This window comes from Acomys minous (assembly GCF_964271855.1).
Source record: "Acomys minous genome assembly, chromosome: 3".
NCBI classification, from domain to species: Eukaryota; Metazoa; Chordata; class Mammalia; order Rodentia; family Muridae; genus Acomys; species Acomys minous.
In genome coordinates, this window is record NC_140485.1 from 103,462,185 (window position 1) to 103,474,599 (window position 12,415).

The 12,415-nt window shown below is 41.7% G+C and overlaps 1 protein-coding gene across 8 annotated transcripts in view; it reads left to right on the top strand.

The window, feature by feature from the left end:
- The window catches only part of SLC35F1 (solute carrier family 35 member F1), a 487,869-nt gene that overhangs the window by 214,923 nt on the left and 260,531 nt on the right, over positions 1-12,415 (top strand). The gene's annotated exons all lie outside the window — the stretch shown is intronic.

The window sequence follows — 12,415 nt, forward strand, 5'->3', positions numbered from 1 at the left end:
TTAAAAAGACTTGTTAATAATAAACTTTATTTTTAGAACCTTTTTAGGTTTTTAGCCAAACAGAATGGGATGTACAGACAGTTTCTCCCTCCCCCCCATCTCTCTCTCTCTCTCTCTCTCTCTCTCTCTCTCTCTCTCTCTCTCTCTCTGTGTGTGTGTGTGCATATACTGAATTTGTTTCTGTGTATATAATTTCAGGGCTGACCACTGTTTTGGACAACCAAGAAGAAGGATTTCTCTCAGCGGCACCTATAGTTCTTTTTCTAATAGTGGGGCCTTGTGAATTTTCCCCCTTCTGTGTTAACGTGTCCACTGATACTGCCATTGTCTCAGTCTTGTTTGTACAGCCATTTCTAAGAGAGACTATTTTACAGCCGACTTCCTTGTATTCTGGTTCTTAAAATCTTTCCACCCCTCTTCTGAGATGTCCCCTGAGCCATAGATGCAGGAAATGTGATGTGGATGTGACTATGGGGTTGGGAGTCATTGGTCCGTTTTTGTGATGGTCTTCAGAGGTGGTAGCTACACTTCTCTGTGGGCATGTGGGTAAGATTTAGAATGTAATAAAGAATTGTGCTGGTCTAGTAAAGCGGTCGCAGTAGATTCTTTTAGAACGTCTATGAACTCACTGGTCTCAGCAAGCTGGCTGGGTTTTCAGTTCCAGACATAATTTTCCTCCTGCTGAGTGGGCCTTAAGTCTAGTTAGGCAGCTGTTTGGTTGCTACCATATGAACCATGGAAATTGCCAGTATGGCAATATATGCATAAACATGCCAATTCTTTTTTGAGGAGCAAAAATGAAAGAGGACACACATAAAAAGTTGAGAACAGGGTTAGATTACATCTACAAGAACGCAAACCATAATGAAACATGGGTCATTTTTGTATTAACTTAGCAAGTACATTCACTTGGAAAATTTTATTTAATTACCTATATATGTCAGAGTGTGCTTGGGTTGAGACACACAAGGGAGAGCGATAAATGTATATGTACAAAGAGCTGGGCTGTAGAGATGCCTCACATTGAAACACTTCCTGCAACATTTTTCTCCCTTCTTTTGCTTTCTAGTTTTTAGAAATGATAGATGTCAAGACTTAAACATTTCACAACATCAGGTGTTTCCCTTTCCTCCTAATTTTACTGTCACAAGCGACTGCAGTGTGATAGCATCTATCAGGAAGGGCTGTCATGCGTATTTTCAAACAGTAAATACTTTTCTTTAGTTCACAACTTGTCACCATGTTGTCCGACAGCATAGACAAACCACTGACTTTAAGGGCTTATTAAATACCTCTGTGGGCCAAGTCAGCATTTCACCCACATTCTTTAGGTCTTTAGCCCTTTCAGAAACTTTTCCCTTCTAGTACTTTCTTGACTTTTGTGTTTTTCACACCTAATCCTCATCTGTCTATTCTTCCTGGAGTCTGAGGCTTGCAGACAATGTGCTGTTGTTCCGGCCTCTCTTTTGGTAGCATCTTTTTTTTTCAAGGACAAGCCATTGTGTTATTCCTTTGGTTGCCATGTTTCCTTATGAATATGATGATCTTATTGAGTATTTTACATGGATGTGCTTTCTGGCTAGTCTTCTCCCACCTACATTTTATATTTCATGATATAAATATACTACAAGTACATTGCCCAGAAGAATAGCATCATTTGCATTTTGTTGAACATTTTATTTCTTTTATTAATATTAATACTGCCCTTGACTTCTTTTTATAGTTTCTTTTTAATACCCCCTTTGGATTTAGGACTCAAATAATTGTCAGTGGCTAAGTAAATGTGTTAGGTAATGCCTTTTCATACATTAAGATGCATAGCCTTTGGATTTGGAGATTTTCACATTAATTTTAAAATAGGGTGTTATTTTTGGATGCATTAGTAAAGCCTCTCAGGCATTATCTTCTGTTAATGCTCAAGTGTGTTAGTTTTTATTTTGAACGTGATATTGAAGAAGCTTCGCTTTTAGGGGACTAGGGGATCTACAGCACTAAACTACAGTTGCCACAGGGTCACAGTAATGCCTCATTTGCTTTCCCATCTGCTGATATTCTCTTTGAAAGTCTGTTTCTTCCTGAGGTGTGTTGTTATCCTCCACATTATGAGCATGAGATAGTGTGGCTGTGGATGAGTATCACACCCAGTGCAGAGTGGAGGATCAGCAGAGTTGTAAGAGGATGGGGCGGGGCCTCACAGGCTCACCCTGTCCTTGTTACTCACTGGTGAGATGTCTCCAAAGTGACATAGTGGGGCATTGTCACCTAGCAAACATTTAGATCTCTTGTAAAACCCAGAGGACTTCAGAGCCAAGGCTGCACGTCTTTATTGCCATTATGTATCTCAGATGCAGCGGCACACTGTGAACACTAGGCAATTGGACCTTACTGTGAATTTACTGTCGGAGTGGATCTATCGGTATGAGACACAATCTAAACGGAAGAGAATAAAGAGGCAGAGTCCTCCTGACACTAGAACAATAAATGACTGCTCAAGCCTTATAACTCTAATAAGGATAGCAAACTTTTCATGCAAAGGCCAGACAGTAAGTATCTTAGGCCTTGTCAGCCATGTGAAGTTATTACTTCTTCCTATTTGCTTATTTGCTTTCCAAGCACTCTGTAAGGGTAAAACCTGTTCTTAGGCTGCAAACAACATCAAAATCAGACCTGGGTTGGGTTTGGCCTGCAGGCTGTAGTTTCTTGCTATAGAGTAGATGTTGTGATGGTTTTTTCCTCCCGGCCCCAAGCTCCCAGAATAATGACTCATGAGGCTCAAAATATACTTATAAGGACTTGGAGCATATAGCTTGGCTATTCTCTGAATAACTCATACCTTCAAATAACCCAGTAATTCTATGTACATTCTGCCATGTGGCTGGTTACCTCTGCTCAGGTGCCATGCATCTGTCCTCCCCACATCTTCCTGGTATGAATCTCCAGCACCTGCCCCTGTCTCAGAATTCTTTCATCCTGTCGGATGTCCCACTTTCTACTCTACTCTCCTATAGGCCACAGGTGATGCTTCCGTACAGACATAGGAGTTTCCTGCTACAATTAAATCACTAAAATGTATCCATGGAGTCCCTGTTATATGTGTCACACACGGCAGCATTACATGCAGTTCCTTAGAGCCTTTTTTTTTTTTTTTTTTTTTTTTTTTTTTTTTTTTTTTTTTTTTTTTTTTTTAGCTACCATCATTTATATATGGCCCAAGACACTGTTTTGGGGATGAGTAGTCATAGCGGAGCCACGGTATTATTGTGTCAGCTTTATTAAGGTAACATTTGTTACCTTAGGCTTTGGAGTTTTCTTACACGGGTTTTATGAAACTAGTTGAGCAGTGTTCCTGCTCTTCCCTTTATTTTTATTTTTACTTTTAATAAGATATTGAATAAGACCAGTTTGGGGAGAATCTCCCTTGAGAAGCTGGCATATATTTTGTAACTCAGGCCAAGATTAACCATCACAGGTGTCCACACTTTTCCCAGGCTCCCTTTCCCTCTTCTGCCTTTCCCTTCTCTTCCACCCATTTCCCACTGGGCGTTTCCTTCCTGTATCTTTGCTCTTTGGGATTTCTCTGTGATGTGACGTCGGCAAGGACTCCCCCGGAGCCTGTAGGTACAAAAATGGTGATGCCTGTCTGTGTTGCCGACCTGTTCTGTGACTGAGAATCACCTCAGGGCAAAGGAGCGAGGGAAGGAGCCCAGGACAGCAGCGTTCGTTACCCATGCCGAGGCTCTCCTCTGAGCTCTCACTGACCTCCTCAGTATTCTTGCTCTTCTTACTCTTCATAGTCCCCACGTCAGTGGTTCTCAACCTCTGGATCATGACCTTTTCACAGGGGTCGCCTAAGATCACCAGAAAACACAGATATTTACATTACAATTTTATAACAGTAGCAAAATGTAAAGTTATGAAGTAGCAACGAAAATAATTTTGTGGTTGGGGAGGGGTCACCACAACACAAGGAACTGTATTAAAGGGCTGCAGCATTGGGGGGGGGGGAGGTTGAGAATCACTGCTCTAGGTAGTAAAGTCTTTGCTGTTACTTTCCCAAGATCTTGTAGGCAGCCAGCAAAGAGGGGTGGGTAGCAGAGAAATTACATTAACGTCTAGGAACCAACGTGGCCACTATTCAAGGCAATCCAGCTACCATTTGAACCTGTGGAGGAAGTCGACACCACGATGTTGGTTTTGCAGTTTTGGAGAATGTAGTACTTGCAAAGTGATAGAGATTACCACCCATTTCTCTCAGGCCAGCCTGGAATATTTGACAATACGGAATAGAGGTCACATCTTTGTACACAGTTCCTGCCAGGGCATCACAGGAAGCTGCGAGACTGAAGCCTAGACTGTCATGCAGACCCTGAGCTGTTGGGAGACGTCAAATCATGGAATGCTGGGGAGGCTGCAGGCAACAGTGGAATCAGCCCAAGAGAGAAGCCAGGCTTGATTAGATTGAGAGGCACCTTGGGGACGGTTAAAGCACATGTCTGCGTGTGTCTGCGAGGCCGTTTCCAGAGAAACAACAAAGAGAAGGCCCACACCTCAAACGTGTGCAACACTGCTTTATAGAATGAGCCACTTTAGGAGAAAGCTATAGGCACGTGTGCGCTCTCTGAGTCATGGCTGTCATGAGGTGAGCTCCTGCTTTTCTATTAGCCTCTCTGCCACCGTGTAGCACCAGAGCTTCCGAATGTGAGCCAAACAAATCTTTGCTTTGTTATTTCGAATATTTCCTCACAATGATGAAATGTCTAGTACAGATACTTGCATAAAGAATAAGACAGTGGCTGGGCAGTGGTGATGCACGCCTTTAATCCCAGCACTCGGGAGGGAGAAGTAGGTGGATCTCTGTGAGTGCCAGGCCAGCCTGGTCTACCAAACGAGTCCAGGACAGCCAAGGCTACATAGGGAAGCCCTGTCTCAAAAAACCAAACAAAAACAAAAACAAAAACAAAAACAAAAAAACAAAAAAAAACCCCCAAAAACAAAACAAAACAAACAAACAAACAAACACAACAAAAACACACACACACACAAAACCAAACACAAGTTAATGATGGAGTACCAGGAGTGCCAGTTATATCCTTTGAAATATTTGAGCATCTCTTATCAGCGCAGATATAAAGGTTACACAGACAAATGAACTACTCTAAGCATCTGCACAGGATAGCAACTTGGAAATCCAGCGCTGGACAAATATAGAGCCAACTTCACCATTTCCTATAGCACAAAGTGAAATTTACATAGAAGTTTACTCAGGCCTCCTTTCAGACTGACTGTGTAATTTCCCTATGTGCCCCACACATTCTCACAAGCACATGCCCTGCAACCATAGCCCCTGGGTCTAGCACGTGGATGCTCTTGCATTTTTCCAACGGAAAATTCTAAAACCTCATCAATGTTTCATGAAAAAAAATAAAGAATAAAGAAAGAAATGTTCACACTTATTTGTTGACTTTTGTTGCATTAAATTGAGCAAGGTAGACCTATTTTAAATTCCATTTATTTTGAAGCAGGGACATAAATATATGTTAAACTTCGACAGCTCTAACCCAGTTTTAGAAAGTATTATAAGAACTATAAGGTATGGGAATTCTCAGTGTTTTGATAAGTATATAAGGACACTAATTGTTTTAGGTACCCTTTGTCCCTTGTGATAAAGCACCCAGACCCCAGGGTACACTCCATCATATGGACCATGCCATGGGACTCAGAGTAGTGAGAGCTCAGGGTACCTCGTCATGTCACCTTTCCAGTCAGGAAGAAGAGGGAGATCAGCGTCTCTGCTCAGCTCGCTCTCTCCTTTTTCGCAGCCTAGAGAATAGTGCAACCCACAGTAGGTGGGTTCCCCCATCTCAATTAACCTAATCGAGATAACTCTGCCACAAGACGGCCCAGAGGCTCATTTCCCAGGTAACTCTGGAGCTCGTAAAATTGATGGTTGTTATTAATCGTCATGGTAACTAAATCAAGAAGACGACAAGGGGCACAATTTATATAAAATCTGTAAGGATTGATGGTGGCTATAGCGGTGAAAGTAACCAAACTAGCTATTTAGATGCATGTCTTTTACAAATTGATTCAAGTATGGAAGTTTTATAAAGGAGAGAGAGAGCCCTTTTCCTGTGTCTTCCTGTTTGTAAGACATTTCTAAGATGCTGACAAAGTGTTTTTTAAATAAGCATCTCTTGCAACCTTGCCTCCCTGAGCATGCTCCAACTCCTCTGTTTCATTTAGTTTGGAGTCCTCTTTTGCCTTCCAGCCCTGACGCTAGTCTCATCTAGTACTTCAGTCATTTGGATAATACTTGGTGAACACAAACGGTATAGTAAGTAGTAGAGGTGTGGTGATGGCACGGGGATTAGAAGACATCGTCATCAAAATCAAGTAAGTAAATAATTGAGACTTTCTAGTAGAAGCTGGCCTATAGGAATCGAGGTCTGCCTATAGGATTAAGTGTTAGAGGGTTGGCTGGGAATCCTGAGGCAGGCCTCATTGGACAGATCATATTTTAACTCGTTAGATTCTCGTCAAGATTCTTAAAAGGAAATGGTCAGCATGAAAACTGCCCTAAAGTACACACAAGCTTGGGCTATCCAGAAGATAGAAGGAAGGCTGAGTGAGTGTGGAGTGTGGGGTTAGGGACAGAACGCAGGATTTTGTGTATGCTGGGTAGAGGCTTTCTGTTAGAGATATGTTTTCCCAGCCCTTTTCTATCTCATTTTAAAAAGTGATCAAAGGGGCTGGAGAGTTGGCTCAGTGGTTAAGAGCACTGTCTGCTCTTCCAAAGGTCCCGGGGTTCAATTCCCAGCACCCACATGGCAGCTCACAACTGTCTGTAACTCCAAGATCTGACACCCTCACAGCAATGCACATAAATTTAAAAATTAAATACAAATATTAAAAAAAAAAAGGAAAAAGAAAGAAAGGGAAAAAAGACTTAAAAAAAAAAAGGATCAAAGCCAGTATTGCCTATAATGCCATTCCTAACTGTTCTGGAATTATATATTGTTTGCCTTGTTGACACACTCACCCATTCATTCTTTAAAACTCAAACATGCTTTGAAATTTTTTCTTGTACCAGGCACTGTATGGAGTGCTATAAATATGTCTATATCTTTCAAAATCCCATTATTTGCTGATGAAGAATAATTTGGTTAAACTACCATTTAGTACTCGTTTATTTGAGCAGATGTTAAGAGTAAGCATAGTAAAATTGGCAGTACAATGGGGAAAAACCCATCAACCTCAGTAGTGTTTCAAAGATGAACAGGAGTTTGCTGTGTGAGGAGGACGAGGAAAGCCATCTGAGACACTAGGGTTGAATGCGCACAGATGCCAAACCTTGGCATTTATAGAAGCTTCTAGATATTCATCTGAAAGTTGGGGATTAAATTTAGAGGCTGAGTAAGGCTTTTTGCACTTTGACAAAGATTTTTACTTTTTTTTTTTAAAATAAAACTTTTTAAAAGTATGTATGTATGTATGCATGTATGTACGTATGTATGTGCTCTATTTGCATGTATGCCTACATGACAGAAGGGTACATCAGATCCCATTATAGCTGATTGTGAGTCACCATGTGGTTGCTAGGAATTGAACTCAGGACCTTTGGAAGAGCAGCCAGTGCTCTTAACCGCTGAGTCATCTCTCTAGCCCCAGGGCTTTGACTTACATGGCTAAAAGATGTTGTATAATATCATGACTAGACATGAACAAATGTTCACTCATCTCACATACAGAACCAACAAGAGACCAAATTAAAAATACTACCAAAGTCTAACTCAGGGAGCCAATCAGTTCCATTGGGTCATGTGCAGGAATATGGGTGAGAGATTACTTACAGAAGCAGAAATGATTAGAGGCCGATACATCCTCAAAAGCCCATGCCAGCATGGGCGACACCTCATTGAAGCTGGAATTCTAGACCTCACTGCATAGCGTACAGGCATCCTGACAGGTCAGAGAACACCTCTTTCAGGCAGGTTGATTGGTCTGAGCCTCTTCTGGGCAGCTAGGCTGGTTTCTGTCTCTCAGGTAAGCTGGGCTACTCTGAACCTCTTTAGCTTAGCTTACCTCACAATGTTTCTTAGCAGTTCTGATAGACTGTGTAACCCTGGGAGAGAAAGGCTTAGTGTATCTGGTCAGTTTCAAGGATTTCCTGAAGTCTTTGAATTCTCTATTTCCTGATTTTAAGGATTTTTTTCCCCTCCAGGGTAGAAATTTTATCTCCTTAGAAAGAGTATCTTAGCTTAAGGAGCTTCCTCCAAGATGGACTGCATCAACCCTGAGGATATTACTCTACAGTGAAGGGACAATAAATAAGTGCAGATGGTTACTATATGGCAGTTAGAAGCAAAATCATGGGTATGGAGAACAAGGAGATAAAGGTGAGATGCGCGGCATAGTTCAAGTGAATGGTGAAGACGTGAATTTAGGATGGCAGAAGGCTTGAACGGAAGCACTGGGTGGAAGAAACAATTCTGCCCCTCAAATCAGCCAATATAGGCGAACAAATGCATGTGAAACATACATAGAAAGGACGCATTGATAGGGCCACTTGGATTTGTGGTAATCCTTTTGACTAAAAAGAAAACAAAAGAAGAAGACCACAGTCAAACGAAGGAAAATCAGTTCCCTGTTGGATCATATTGTGCTGAAAATTTCCACAGTACACTCAGACACTTAGTTTGCTCATTGACTCTACAGCTCAGTGGGTTTTTTTTCGGCAGCTGCTGAGGCATGTCCTGTGAACTGGGTATCTCCCGAGTCTAAAGGCGGCTTAGCTCAGCAGAGTGAATGCTGGTCGTAAGAGCTCAGACTCATGCATTTCACTTTATCACATGCTTCCCAGCAGCATGCATATGTTTGGTCCCTAGCAGGTGCTGACTTCGCGCATTTCGTGCTACTGTAAGAGATGATGGCACCCTGGGCACGTTGCAAAGAATAGAAGCCAATTTGGTTTATCATTCTGAAGTCTAGCTTCTCACGAGAGCCTCCATACTGTTTAATATGGGAAGGGTAAGTGAGCATTAGAAGGGAGAGAGAGGGAGTAGATGGGAAAAATGTAAGAAGAAGTGGGGAGAGGAAGGACCAGCCCACTCGTATAAAAGATAGTCCTCTCAAGTAGCTGCATGAATCATTTGTGAGGTAGGGACCCTTAGGACTGAATCTCTCTCTCTCTCTCTCTCTCTCTCTCTCTCTCTCTCTCTCTCTCTCTCTCTTTCTCTCTCAATTTTAATTTTATTAATTTATTCAGATTATAACTCAATTGTTATCCCATCACTTGTATCCTCCCGTTCCTCTCTCCCTTTCACTTTCACCCTATTCCCCTCCCCTAATTCTAAGACTGAGGGGGACCTCCTCCCACACTATATGGTCATAGCCAATCAAGTCTCATCTTGGTAGCCTGCTTATTCTTTCTTTGAGTGCCACCAGGCCTCCCCACCAAAGGGAGGTGGTCAAATATGGGGCACTAGAGTTCATGTCAGAGTCAGTCCCCGCTATCCACATAACTGTGGAGGATAGGACTGAATCTCTTAACGGCTGCATTTCTTTTTTTAATTATAATTTATTCAGATTACATCCTGAATGTTATCCCCTTGCTTGTATCTTCCTGTTCCCACTCTCTCTCTCTCTTCCACCCCATTCCTCTCCCCTCGACCTTGGACAGAAGGGGACCTCCTCCCCCACCATATGGCCACAGCATATGTGGGTAGCCTGCTTCTCCTTACACCAAGGGGAAGTGATCAAATTGGGGGTACCAGAGTTCATGTCAGAGGCAGTCCCAGCTCTCGCCACAACCTTGGAGAATGAGCTGTCCATTGGCTAGGTCTGAACAGGGGGGTCTAGGTTTACTGCATGCATTGTCCTTGGTTGGTGCAACAGGTGTGCAGGGCCCCCTAGGTCCAGATCTACCAGCCTTGATGGTGTCCTTGAGGGGCCTCTGAACCCTCTGGCTCCATCCATCTCTCTATTCTTCCATACAACTCTCATCAGGAGTCCAGCAATGAGTCCCAGCATCTGTTCCAATCTCCCATTGGATGGAGTCTCTCAGAGGACATCTATGTTGGGCTAATATCCACTTATAAATGAGTATATGCCATGCGTGTCTTTCTGGTTCTGGGTTACCTCCCTCAGGATGATTGTTTCTAGTTCCATCCATTTGCCTGCAAATTTCAAGATTTCCTTGTGTTTAGTAGCTGAGTAGTATTCCATAGTGTATATGCACCACTGTTTCATCTCATTTCTTAACATTATCAAAACGACAACTGAATTTCAACTTGAGTTTTGGAGAGGACATTCAAGTCATGGCAGGTATTTGATAAGTATGGGGTAAAGAATAAGGGAGTGGAGTGTTACCATGAGTGAGTGTGCCTCACAGGAAGATTGACTATTCCTTGTAGTTTGTCCACAGAACACTAAGTGATCTCATTCAGTGCATCCTGGCTTTCTCTGTGAGTTAGAAAATGGTCTTAGAAGAAGCCCATTCCTAGAGGAGAGTTCTGAATAGGACTTTCTATTTTTTAAATCAACTTTTCAGCTTATTTTTTTATTGTATACACTTTATTTAAAACAGTTATTACATTTAAATACATTTTGATTATCTTATTTCCCTCCTCTGAGTTTTTCAGATGCTCTCCCCTTCCCTACCCATACAACTTTAAGTTATTTTTCAAACAAATAAACTCCCAGTACAACAACAACAACAACAACAACCTCCCCCAACCAAGGAAACAAAGCTAAACCTAAAGCAGAAAACAAAGAAACAAAAACAACAACAAACTGTAACCAAAACAAACAAACAAAACCGTGGAGTCCATCGTATGTTGGTCAGCTACTCCTGAACATGAGACCTGTCTTGGAATGGTTGGTATCCCCAGCGTCATTCCATTGACAGTAACTCATTTTCCCACTCCCCACAGGCATAAATGACAGTTCAGTTGTTAATTTTTATCCTACTGCCTAGGTTTCCATCCATCCATCCATCCATCCAGCTATCCATCCATTCAAAAAAATATAACAAAATAAAATACACTAAGACAATCCAAAACCTATGACATTCAAGTTGGGCAAGGCAAACCATTAGGAAGAAGAGAGCCTAAGAGAGGGTACAAGAGTCAGAGCTCCACTCTTTTGCACACTCAGAAAATTCACAAAAACACTGAACTGGAAACGGTAATGTTGTATATGCAGAGGAGCTGGTGTGTGCTGCTTCAGTCTCTGTGGTTTTCTCATGTTGATTTAGAGAGTCTTGTTTCCTTGGTATCATCCATCCTCTCTGATTCTTACACTCTTTCTTCCTCCTCTTCTATGGGTTATCTGAGCCCTGAGGGAGGGGTTTGATGGAGACACCCCATTTAGGGCTGAGTGTTCCAAGGTCTCTCACTCTCTTTGTAATGTCTGGCTGTGGGTCTCCAGATGTTTTCCTTTCTGCTGCATGAGGGAGCTTCTCTGATGACGGGTGAACAAGACACTGATCACATTTGCCTGTCTGAGTCTGGGTTACTTCTCTCAGGATGATTTTTTTTTCTAGTTCCATCCATTTGCCTGAAAATTTTATGATGTCATTTTTTTTCTTTTTTGAGTGACAGAGTAACCCTCGGTTGGATAAATGTGCCATGTTTTCTGTGTCTGTTCTTCTGTTAGGGGCTTCTAGGTTGTTTTCAGTTTCTGGCTAATATGAATAGAGCAGCAATGAACATGGTTGAGCAAGTGTCTCTGTGATAGGATGAGGCATCCTTAAGGCGCAATCCTCAACATTAATAAAGGTAATTTACAGCAAGACCACAGCCAACATTAACTTAAATGGAGAGAAACTCAAACCAATCCCACTAAAACCAGGAGCAAGACAAGGCTGTCCACTCTCTCAATACCCGTTCAATATAGTACTTGAAGTTTTTTTCTAGAGCAATAATACAAATGAAGAAGATCAAGGGAATATGAATTTGAAAGGAAGAAGTCAAACTATATTTTCAGATGATATTATAGGATATATAAGTGACCCCCCCCCCACTCCAATCCCACCAGGAAACTCTTACAGCTGATAAACTCTTTCCACAAAGTAGGTGGACACAAAATTAACTCACAGAGGTCAGCAGCCCTCCTATATACAAATGCCTGAGAAAGAAACCAGGGAACCAACACCCTTCACAATGATCTTTAAAAATATCTTGGAGTATTTCTAAGCTAGCAATGAAAGACTTGTATGATAAAAACTGCAGTTTATGTGGCAGATGGCATTGTAAGGATGGCATTTTGGGGTATGCAAATTAAACCTTTTTAAGGTTCTGTGTAAAAGTGGGAGGGAGGGACCTAACCTGTCTTATTTGTAACTTTTAAAAAAATTTTTTTATTTTGCATTTTAAATTTATTAATATTTTTTTACTTTTTACACATACGTTTATAT